General features: G+C 29.0%; 1 long non-coding RNA gene across 1 annotated transcript in view; it reads left to right on the forward strand.

The window, feature by feature from the left end:
• Positions 1-11,333, forward strand: part of LOC139426935 (uncharacterized) — a 231,322-nt gene that overhangs the window by 179,304 nt on the left and 40,685 nt on the right. The window lies entirely within an intron of this gene.

Below are 11,333 nucleotides of genomic sequence, written 5' to 3' on the forward strand. Positions count from 1 at the left end.
ATAAATTAATTATTTAAAAAATTAATTAATTTAAATATTAAGTTTAATTTATAGGATATATACTTTCTTTATAATGCCATTACATATTTCTATTAATATAAAAAGTTTCAGAGCTTTTTATTCACTTTCCTTTTTCGGGATTTTATGAACTGAAAAATGACAGTTTTCGTGAGAATGACCCATATATATAGTGTGCTTTAAATATGATTATAAGTTACAACGCCATGGCTCAAATCATAAGCTAGGTTCAAAAGCTAGAAACTTGGGTTCTACAGGAATTAAAATCAAAAGATGTAGACAAAGAATCGTACTACTAGACAAAATCTACTTGGAAACAAATAAATGATACATCCTGACTTACCAACCAGAGCAAAAGACAATTGATAATGATAATAGATTTTGATAATTGATGATTTTAATTGATAATGGTTATTGATAATGATAATTTATAATAAGGCACAAAAATATTTGTAATTTAGATCATAATCTATATAATTACAGTAAAGTGTACTAAATCATTTTCTTAATTAAGTAAAATAAGGTATTTTGTATATTTAATAAAAAATTAATGTTTCTTAAAAAAGAATTATGGCAATAAATGTAACTTCTTATCGATTAATCAGTTACATGTCAATTGAATGCCACAAATATTTAACTCCATTTCTTGACAGATTCAATCACGATAACATAAAATAGTTCTCGCCCGTTTACGTGTTTATTTGTCATTATTCAATAAAAATATGCATTATTGTTTTAAAAAAAAGCTATATTCCGAACGTAATGAAAATAAATCTATTCCGAGCCGGAAAATGAAGTTCCAGGGAATAAAAAAATATTTATCACTAAATTACACCTCATCAAAAAAGACCTTTCTCAAATTGCTTATACACCAAGATAAATAATTCTCCTTATGAGCGTGAATCGGTAATTATTTTAATATTTATTAGGGGTAAAAATGAAATTTTCTCCCACCCCTATAAACCTGAAGATATTTTCTCTTTATTCATCCACATTGCTTTAATCACGTGCAGAGATAAACCCTGAACCATCCTATAATTTCCGTCATTCATAGAGAAGACAGACAGCAAAACCATTATGGATACAGTTTGACTGAAGAAAAATGGACGACATATCCGCTAGATGGCGCGATAATCTCGGTTATCAGACTCCATTACAAGCTCTGATAATATATTAACCAAACCAATTATGCAGTTCGTTACAATCAAACTTCCGTGTCCGCATCGATCAGCACTGAAAACTTCTCCCCAATTTTGGAAGCTGTAAATCGAGCTACCTTTGACGTGACGTGGTCTATTAATTTTATATACAAGCGCCATTTTCTCTTTTTTTTAGTATTATTATTATCGTTTGCGAGAGCTAATTTTAATTTCAAATAGAAAAATCGCTCCTGTTCTAAGGATACTTTTAGCAGACGATGTTTGTTGTTTGATTTGAATTGTCGACAATGGGTCTGATTATTTCTTTGTAACAAACAAGGGGGAAGTTGCGACGCTTTTGTTAGAATGAAAAACGATAATGGTTGTAGAATGGAAGTATATCGGAAAGGCATTCCTTTTAATAGGCAATCACGTTAATATGCATGAAGTCTTTTGAAAAGAGTTTCCGTTCCGAGAATGCACGCACTGTATTATGCAGATTACCGAGACGTGCTCCATAATCTAATTCCATGGAACTCGCAATTAGATTAATGTTCATTGTTAGAATAATAGAAAAGATAAAATGTTTGGAATCAATAAAATCTAAAATTGAAACATGTAAAAGGTTCTGTAGATGTAAAAACATTCTGGAAAAATAAAGTTCTATTCAAAGTATTGTTGCTATTTAGATTTATAAACATTTACCTACCATACTTAATTCTTTAATTGTTTCCGATTTCATTTCATTTTTTGCCACTTTTTAAAACATTGTTTCTAAATATGGTAATTTATTTTAGTCATAAATAAGCTCCTTTTACATCACAAAGGCTATATATATGTAAGTGAAAGACTATTTACATAAAACTAATAATGAAGTTTCTAAGCGTGTTTCATTATTGTTGCATCTAAGGAAAAGAGAAAATACATTAAGTGGTGTATTAATACAACAAAATAATTATTATCAATTCAGTAAGTTGAAAAAATTTGATTTTAAAAATAATTCTCGGGAATTATAATATTCAAGCAAACGAAATTATAACAATCAACATAATTAGCTAAATGATATTAACGTTGATTATTCATCTAATCTATAAACAGAAACTAATGTTCCGTTTACTATTAGCTTATATGAATGCATTATAATAATCATAAATCATTTCATTGTTACCAAAATCAAACTACTTTAAATTTTTCTGAGAAGTGGAATTACCATTTAATCAAAGTTTATTCTGTATAGAGGAAACGATAATTGTTTTTGCTATCAATAAAAGTCTAAGTATTATAAATAACATCACTTTAGTAAGTGAGGCATTTTAAGCCATTTTCATATAATTATATTACAGTTTTTAAATTTATAATTCAAGCCTTTTTCTAGTCGAGAAAGCTAAATATAGGGACTAATAAAATAATGATTTTATCAAAAACGTTTCATTATTGATGTATTTAAGGTACATACAAATGCTTTGATCGGTGCATTCGTGCAATAAAATATTTGTAATTGATTCAGGTGGACTGAAATAATTTTGAATATCGAAATCATTCACGAGGATTATAATATTCAAGTGAACAAAGTCATTACAATTAGCGTATTTAGCTAAATGATTTCAGCCTTTAAAATTCATCTAGTCTCTTACACTAATTGAAATCTATCTAAAAAATGTTTATAGAACCATTTATTTAATTTTTAGTATTATTTATTTAATAGTATTATTTATTTAATAGTATTATTTATTTAATAGCATTATTTATTTAATAGTATTCTTATAGAGCGTTTCGTATTACTATATGGGACTTATTCACGCATGAATAGAACACCACAGAACTACTTAATAAAAATGTACAGTATCTCCCGTCTCTCAAGATAGATGGCACCACTAAAAAAGCCAGTTCAGTCGCATTCCATGGTACAATTGGCAAAACACAACTCAACCACAACCTAACTCCAATGTCCATTACAAATTGTTCAGTAGTAGTTCAACGTTCAGTGAAATTTAATTTTTATGGTTTAGAAACCATGCTAGCTGTAAATGGTTACTAAACCGAATAGTTTGTATGCATGATTCGTCAGCCATACCAGTTGTAAACGATAACAGAGCTGTAAAGGTAAAAAATTTTCATACCTGTAAACGTTACGGTCAATTGGATGGACATGCTGCCACTGTTTATTTCACAGTGATTTTAGAATTAAAATTCTAACAATGTAAGTAAAAACTGATGTTCTGCATTGAATAGCTTATACGAATACGTTATAATAAGTACAGATTCCTTTGTCAATAAACGTGCTTTATTTCTGCTGTATTCAAGATTAATTCAAAATTTGGTGACGTTGACTTGTAAAGCAGTACGACAAAATAACTTGACTCTGATGGAATGAAATAAATTACACTGAGTAAAAAAATGATCAAAACTGGTATATAGTAAAATGCACCGTGTTTCTCAGTTTATGAAAAAGCACTGTAATTTTTAACAATATTGGTAACGACTTTTGGTATAATTAATATTAAAACATGGTTTTATTAGTATGCTCTTTGGTAGTAAATGGAGTAAGATTTGGTAATTTTATCAGTATATCTTAAAACATGGCATAAATACCATTTGTTCGATTAAATTTGCTTTTCAGTTTTGTATTGTTTTTAAATGTGTGGTAATGAAAACTGTAATTTCGAAAACCAGAATTTTTGGTAAACCGTCATCCTATGAAAAGAAAAATTATCAAATAAATGGGTGAAATATCATATATTTTGGTTTTATTACCGGAATTAGGATTTTTGTTCAAAAATGTCTTTACCTTATTGCACGGTACTTTTACCAGAATTTTTTCTCCGTGCAGAATGTTGAAATAATTTAAAATTGAGTATAATATTCAAGTAAAAACTATTATAATCAGTTTACTACTATGACTATTACGCAGTTTACTATTATAACTATAGTTTACTATTTATATAACTATATTAATATAAGTTAAGTATTAAAGTTTTATAACTTCAACAGTAACCAAAAAGGTTTTAAAAGGCTTCAAATTAAACTAATCTAGACCTGACAAACAGTTTATATTAGATTTTAAACATACAAATTGCAATAAATAAAAATTGTGTTTTTTTTTAAATGATTACTTTCATTGTCAGTCAAAACAAACTTCAAACTACTCTCAATTTAATGTGAAGTTTCTTTTCTATTTATATTCTGCCTCTAACTATTCAAACTTCTTTCTTTACAAAAGACGCAATAATTGCTTTCGCTATAAAATGAAAATCTATATATAGATAAAAGCACTATATATTATGAAGTATTTGGAAGTCACGCAACATTTTTTATGCTCTTTTTATCCTACAGCAAATAGAGAGGAGGTATTAAAATAAGGCTGACTTTCGAACATTTTTTTAGATCAAACGAAAGAAGAAAATCATATCAAATCAAAGAGATGAAATAACTGAGCATAATAAAAAAAGAACAAATTTTTTAATGGAGGGAAATGTTTTGGTAATAGAACACTTAATAGAATAAAAAATATGAAAAACTTTTTCTCCATTCAAACTACGAACTCGAGTTAAGAAAACTAGTTAGAAATAATTGCTAAGCCTTTTGTAGACGTATAATACAACAACATATTTTTTTCACTGAGAAAAAAGTATGATCAAAACTACCACAATAAGGTTGAATTTAGCGTAGTTCTGTTTAAATTTATCTTATTGATTCTCGTTAACATTTCATTATTTAAGCTTTTAAAAATCTTTTACAGCGGGATAGCTTGGTTGATAAGGCACTAGACTCTCGCTCGTGAGAACGGGAGTTCGAATCCAGCCTGACAAAGACTCACCGTGTAGTATATGGTGACTGACGCACGTTAAATCTGTTGGATTACAAAGTCCTCCATGCTCCCTTATCGCATTATTCCTTTGTGGTTACGGAATCGGAGATTGATCGTTCTCGTTATATTTTTGGCCATAGATGGCGCCACTGGAAAACAAGAACAATCGCTCCACTTGCCGTAATACAAGCAATGCTAATTTCTTACGCCAACAACACCATTAAAAGCTTTTGGAATGCATGAATGTTAGCAAAATAAGCTCGTGATTTCATGGATCTTTCTAAATTCTGTTTTGCTCTCACTGTAAAAAATTCCGAATAAAATTTCGTTATGAAGTACAGGCATTTTAGGTGCCTCATTCATAAAATTTAATATCTAATTTTACTGTAAAAAATTATACCGCTCTCTTTACGAAATATTTTTTCAAATAAAGCACTTTAGTGATTTTTCGGTAATCTGAATAGAGCGCTTAACTGATTTTACGGTAATTTAAATAGAGCGCTTTAGTGATTTTACTGTAAAATTTACGGTATATAACATTTTTTTATTCCCTAACATGTTCCGGTAAAGATGCAAAATTGATTCTAGGGTAAAAAGTACAGACACCTTGAGTGCCAGTACTTTTTACCGTAATTCGATATGGAATTTTTAGCATTGCTTGCAGAATTATCTAAGTTGATCTTCCTATTGCTATCATAATATTACATAACTAACTGCTAATATAATAAAATAACTATTATAAATATGTCCAACAAAAATAATTTTAAATAAATAAAGTATAAATACGACTAACTATAATATAATTTTTTTGTAGAAATCGAAGCCCGCATTGAGTAGAAATGACCTATTTATTAATAAACTTGGTTCCATAAATTAGAGAATAACAAAGTCGCACATCAATTTCCTCTTAATTCCACATTACTTTAAAAGTCGCTATACAAATGAAATATATCAAATATGTAAAAATATCTTAGATTTGTTAGAATGATCTTTATTTTAATATGCAATTTTTGCATTAAACAGAGACGCTTAATCCATTTTCAGCTGTTTTAAACTAAGCTATATTTGTTCTCAAATGCTGTTTATAATATAGAATCCGTGTTTGTATCTTCGTTTCAATTCAGAAGGAAACTTTACAGAACTCGTAGTTTTAGTAAGAGAATTTACCAATATAGGTTTGCACTAGCGTTTCAAGTTGAGAGATTTGATATTTTTTTCTTCAATCGCTTGAGAACAACTTGGAAACGTGAGCTATCTTTGCAATAGTGTTTTAGTTAGAGTGACTTGATTTCTTAATCTATTGTTGAATTAAATTTTCGTATTTAATTTAAATTATTTGTTTCATTTGTAATTTGTGTTCACTTTAGCGTTTCAGTTAAAAAGATTTCATTTTTTTAAGAACAACCTATATTTGGATTTAAAATCTGTGTTTGCATTTGCGCTTCAGTTAAAAAGACTCTGTTCACCATTTCATATGTAGATAATAGTGCATATTTATTTTAAACATCTGTGTATCATGTACAATATGTGTTTGCATCGGTGCTTTTTGGGTTAGAAAAGTGTATCCTTTTATCAATTGCTTGAAAGCAGCTTTTATACCATTTAAAAATCTTTGTATGCATTGAAGTTTCAGTTACAGAGATTGGGTTGTTTTCTTCCCTTGTTAAAATAACTTTTATTTGCTTAAAAAACTGTGTTTGTATTGGTGTATTAGTTAAACAGTCTTGATTCTTTTTAGCATGTTAGAAAATAGCTCATCATTTTTCTTTAAAAAAGGCTTGTGTTTACATTAGTGTATGAGACTAAATATTTTTTTAAAAATTATATGAAAACATTATATATTTCTTTTTAAAAAGTTTTTTGTCCTATCTGTGTTTAGATCTGTGTATAATTCAGGGTGAGTTGATTTTTTTCCTCATTTGAGTGTAAGCAGTATATATTTATTTCATTGTTATGTAATTGTTACAAATAAAGTGAACTAAAGCAAACAAAAAACAGTTAGAATTTAAATAACACCTGGAATCAATAACAATTATTCCCTAAAAAACTAAGAACCATAACTTCCCTTTCAAAACTACAATTAAAGGATGCCCCTAAAATATCCTACTTTAGTTGTAAAGAAAATTAATGAGGTCTTAAATTATACACAAATACATACTTTGATTAAACTCATGTCTTTCAAAAAGATTCTTATTTTTGATTCCCAAAATAATGCAGCCACGAAAAAAATCGGCACATTAGGTTCAAAATGTTTCTTTCATATAAGTATAATTATCCTTTTTCTTGAACTAAATTTTCGATTGCTAAGAATCATTTTAATGAAAAAGTTTTTGAGCAAAAATACCGTTTAGTAAATATTTTAGTTTGTTATTTTTCTAGAACTATATCTACTAGTTCTTGCCTATTCTTCTCTAAATTTCCTTTATCCTTTCCTGTTATAATTATCGTAATAACGGCATGAATTTGTGTTATAAAAGTGAATAGAATATGTTTTTTTTAAAATAAGAAATACTGGTAAATATTTCAGAACATAATATTTTTTCAAAATAACATGCAAAAAAAATTTATTTTTTATCATCCATGTAATTATTTTAAAAGATTTCTATTAAGTACTTAAACTCAATAAACCAAAAAGTTTTATTGTTTTACAAATAAACATAAATAATTATACTCGAAAAATTTACTCAAATTTATGCAAATTTCTCTTAGTTGGTTGGTCTTTTCGATAAAAAAAATTCCAGTCCAGTAATTGTAACGAACTTCGAAATTGCAAAAGTCGACCGTTTATTCATACGGATAGTACTTAAAGTCTACTAATATAATTTGAGTGCGCATGCTTTTATTACTGACTAAAACATTCAACTCTAGACAAAAAAACCCTAAGTTCGATTCAAGTTTCCAACGAAGAACATCTTTCTCACCCTCACTCTGCATTAATGACCATGGATAATGAACATGCACTCTTTCGGTCCTTGATAGATGTGTTTATATTCTGAAATATCTATGTTCTTTTACTTAAGCACATTGAGCAATGTGCACTTCTTCAAAATAATATTTCTCTCATTTCTATTTTTAAACGCACTTTTTCTTAAATGCTCATTTTAGGTTATATCAATTTCTAAAGTCAGGCGTTTTAAAGCAAAACAAGCAATTTATGCTATGGGCAAAATTAAATATCCAACAATGACATTTTAAATTAAAAAGTACACTACAAATTGCAGGTATATTTTCCTTGAAAAATTCATTACAAACTTGTATTATAACAAATACTTCTTCTCACGACAAAAATCCTATATGTTATTCGAAAAGGAAAGTAAGTAGTACACCGCGAACCTTTGTTACTGCTAGATATAAGGAAAAAATATAAAGTACTAGAGAACTCCTTTAATATAACAAAAGTTACTAGTCATTCTTCTCCAATATCTGTGGACCGTTCTATTTTCAAGTTATCTGACACCCTTCTTGTTTCTATAAACAGTGTTTTATCCAGAAATATTTCTTACCGAACTGTATCAAATGTCATCCACATAAAGTAATATATCTGTAATAATAAAAAGAAAAGCTTGTGTGCCAGTCTTATAACTCCAGAGCCACTAATGCTATCGCTTTGAAAATGGAACAGTGGGTGAAAGAGGCAATTTTAACCTCTGATTCTCAAGATCGTTCGAAAATCTCAACTATATGGTTCGGGAAAGACACTTGAAAAGTGGAATTTTTTCATTAGTTACGAACTTGCCGTTGATAAAAGTGAAACTGCAGGCGAACATGCACATATTTTAAATACTATATTAGTTATAATTGCTAGTTTATAACGAAATTTATCGAGCGTTTTTTAATATTTAATTAGTTTTTATTCGTTATGTAAGATAAACTCAATGATCAACATGAACTTGCTAACATAGGCAGGCTTCGTCACCAAATTAGTATTCCTGAAATCATCTGAAACTACGCGTTTATTTTGTGTGTAGTTATGCTTCATAAAGTTGTTTATGTGAAACTAAATTATTTAAAATCAATGGTACTTGAAATTTAAAAAAAACAGTTATGTGCTGAAAAGAAAAATTTATGAAAAAGTACTATTAAATTTTATAAGATAAACGTAAAAAAATCATCATGCAATACTTGATGACAATGATGCTTGGTTTTATTTCGGCAATATAGGTACTAAATATAAAAAAATAAGAGGTGGATTGGAGGTGGAGGAGGTGATGATTGCCATTTAGGTGGTGATGATTAGGATGATTGCCATGGAGGTGGTGATTGCCGTTTAGTGGTATTTGAAATATTGTCTCCAGGAAAATGAATGAAATCGCTCAAGTAAAAATTTTATTTATTGAAGTAAGAATTAGTATAACTAACTGGGAGGTCCTCAAGGGCATTCCCAGTCGCTACAAATATTAAATGGAAAGTGAATGAATTTATTCCTAACGGACACTGGAAGCATGGAGAGGAGATCCCAAATTGGCGAATTATCGAAATATAACATAGCCAAAATAAAGCCAACCCCGCATAATCAATATTAGGTTTGAAAATACCTAGGCGATCGCGAATCGCCAACAAGACTGTGAGAATTATTACAACCATGTAACTGAAACATATTTGTGGTAAGAAGTAAATAATAAAGAGTTGTAAGAAGATTTTTGTTTTCGATTAGGCGCGACAGTGAATTAATGTATCAACATTAGTATTGAAATAAAAAGTTAGCCGCTAAATTGATTAAATATAATTCGATTAATATGATTAGAAAAATAAGTTTAAGTATTTAAAGATATTTTATAAGGTAGAAAATATTTAATGATATTAATGAAAGATAATGAACGAATGATGATATTAATGATTACAAAGAAATGATATTAATTCGTTTAAGAGAAACATTAAAAGTCGCCAGACTATTATTGACCTCAATGATGCTTAATTAACTTTAGAAAAAGGCACTTTCAGTACTAATAGTTATTGGAGCAGCTTTAATAGGTATCAAATATAATATATGCACAATTAGTACATTGGTACCTAATAAAACTGCATCAAAAACATACAGTTTCGATATAGATACCGTCGAAAAAGGGATTTTACTTACTTACTTATCTTCTTCGTGCCGAACTGNAGCATGGAGAGGAGATCCCAAATTGGCGAATTATCGAAATATAACATAGCCAAAATAAAGCCAAACCCGCATAATCAATATTAGGTTTGAAAAAGATATTTTATAAGGTAGCAAATATGTAATGATATTAATGAACGATAATGAACGAATGATGATATTAATGATTACGAAGAAATGATATTAATTCGTTTAGGAGAAACATTAAAAGTCGCCAGACTATTATTGACCTCAATTATGCTTAATTAATTTTAGTAAAAGGCACTTTCGGTACTAATAGTTATAGGAGCAGCTTTAATAGGTATCAAATATAATATATGTACAATTAGTACATTGGTACCTAATAAAACTGCATCAAAAACATGCAGTTTTAATATAGATACCGTCGAAAAGGGGATTTTACTTACTTACTTATCTTCTTCGTGCCGAATTGGCGCAATAAGACCTCGAGTCTTTTCCTCCACACTCTCCTGCCATTGGCCAGGAACCGCGCTTCTTCCTATCCAGTAAATCCTGCTCTACTAAGATCTTCCATAACGCATATTTTCCATATTAGTCCCGATCTCCCTCTTTTTCTCTCTCCGTCAGGCGCCCATGAGACAACTTTTGAAGGATTGTTCTATTTGTTCGTAGTATATGGCCGAGCCATCTACGTCATCGTTTTAAAATTTCCTCATTAACAAATGAGATATTAGCCTTTGTTAAAAGGTCTTTTTTTGTTATACTATTCGGCCAGAAGATCTTTATTATTATTTTTAAGCATCTATATTGAAAAGTTCTTATTTTTCTGACTTCTGAGGACCCGAGTATTGGGCACAACACAGAAGAATGGAACGCGTGGTAGCCTTATACACAATTATTTTTGATTTTAAGTTTATGTTTGAGGCTCTCCACAAATTGTATAGGTCTCTAAGACAAGATCTAATTCTCTGTGAAATATCGTAACTTCCATCGTCACTTTTAGAGGAATTTTACGGTCCTTTAAAAGACTAAGTACCGGAGAAAATTGCTTGACTGTGATAATTTTTAACTATCACTAGTTTGAATGCAAAACCATCGACAAGGACAGATAATAGTAATTAATTAAAAAAAATGGAATTATTTTAGCTTTATGAATTCAATTGACAATTGTCTTTCAGTTTTGTGTATAATTTCAGAGTATTACTTAGTACTGATTTATTGATAGTTTGTCTTTTTGACACCATACCACCATACGAAGAACTGTTATTCAGCTAGTAATATATATATATATATATATATAAAGTAG

The sequence above is a fragment of the Parasteatoda tepidariorum genome, chromosome 10, assembly GCF_043381705.1.
Source record: "Parasteatoda tepidariorum isolate YZ-2023 chromosome 10, CAS_Ptep_4.0, whole genome shotgun sequence".
NCBI classification, from domain to species: domain Eukaryota; kingdom Metazoa; phylum Arthropoda; class Arachnida; order Araneae; family Theridiidae; genus Parasteatoda; species Parasteatoda tepidariorum.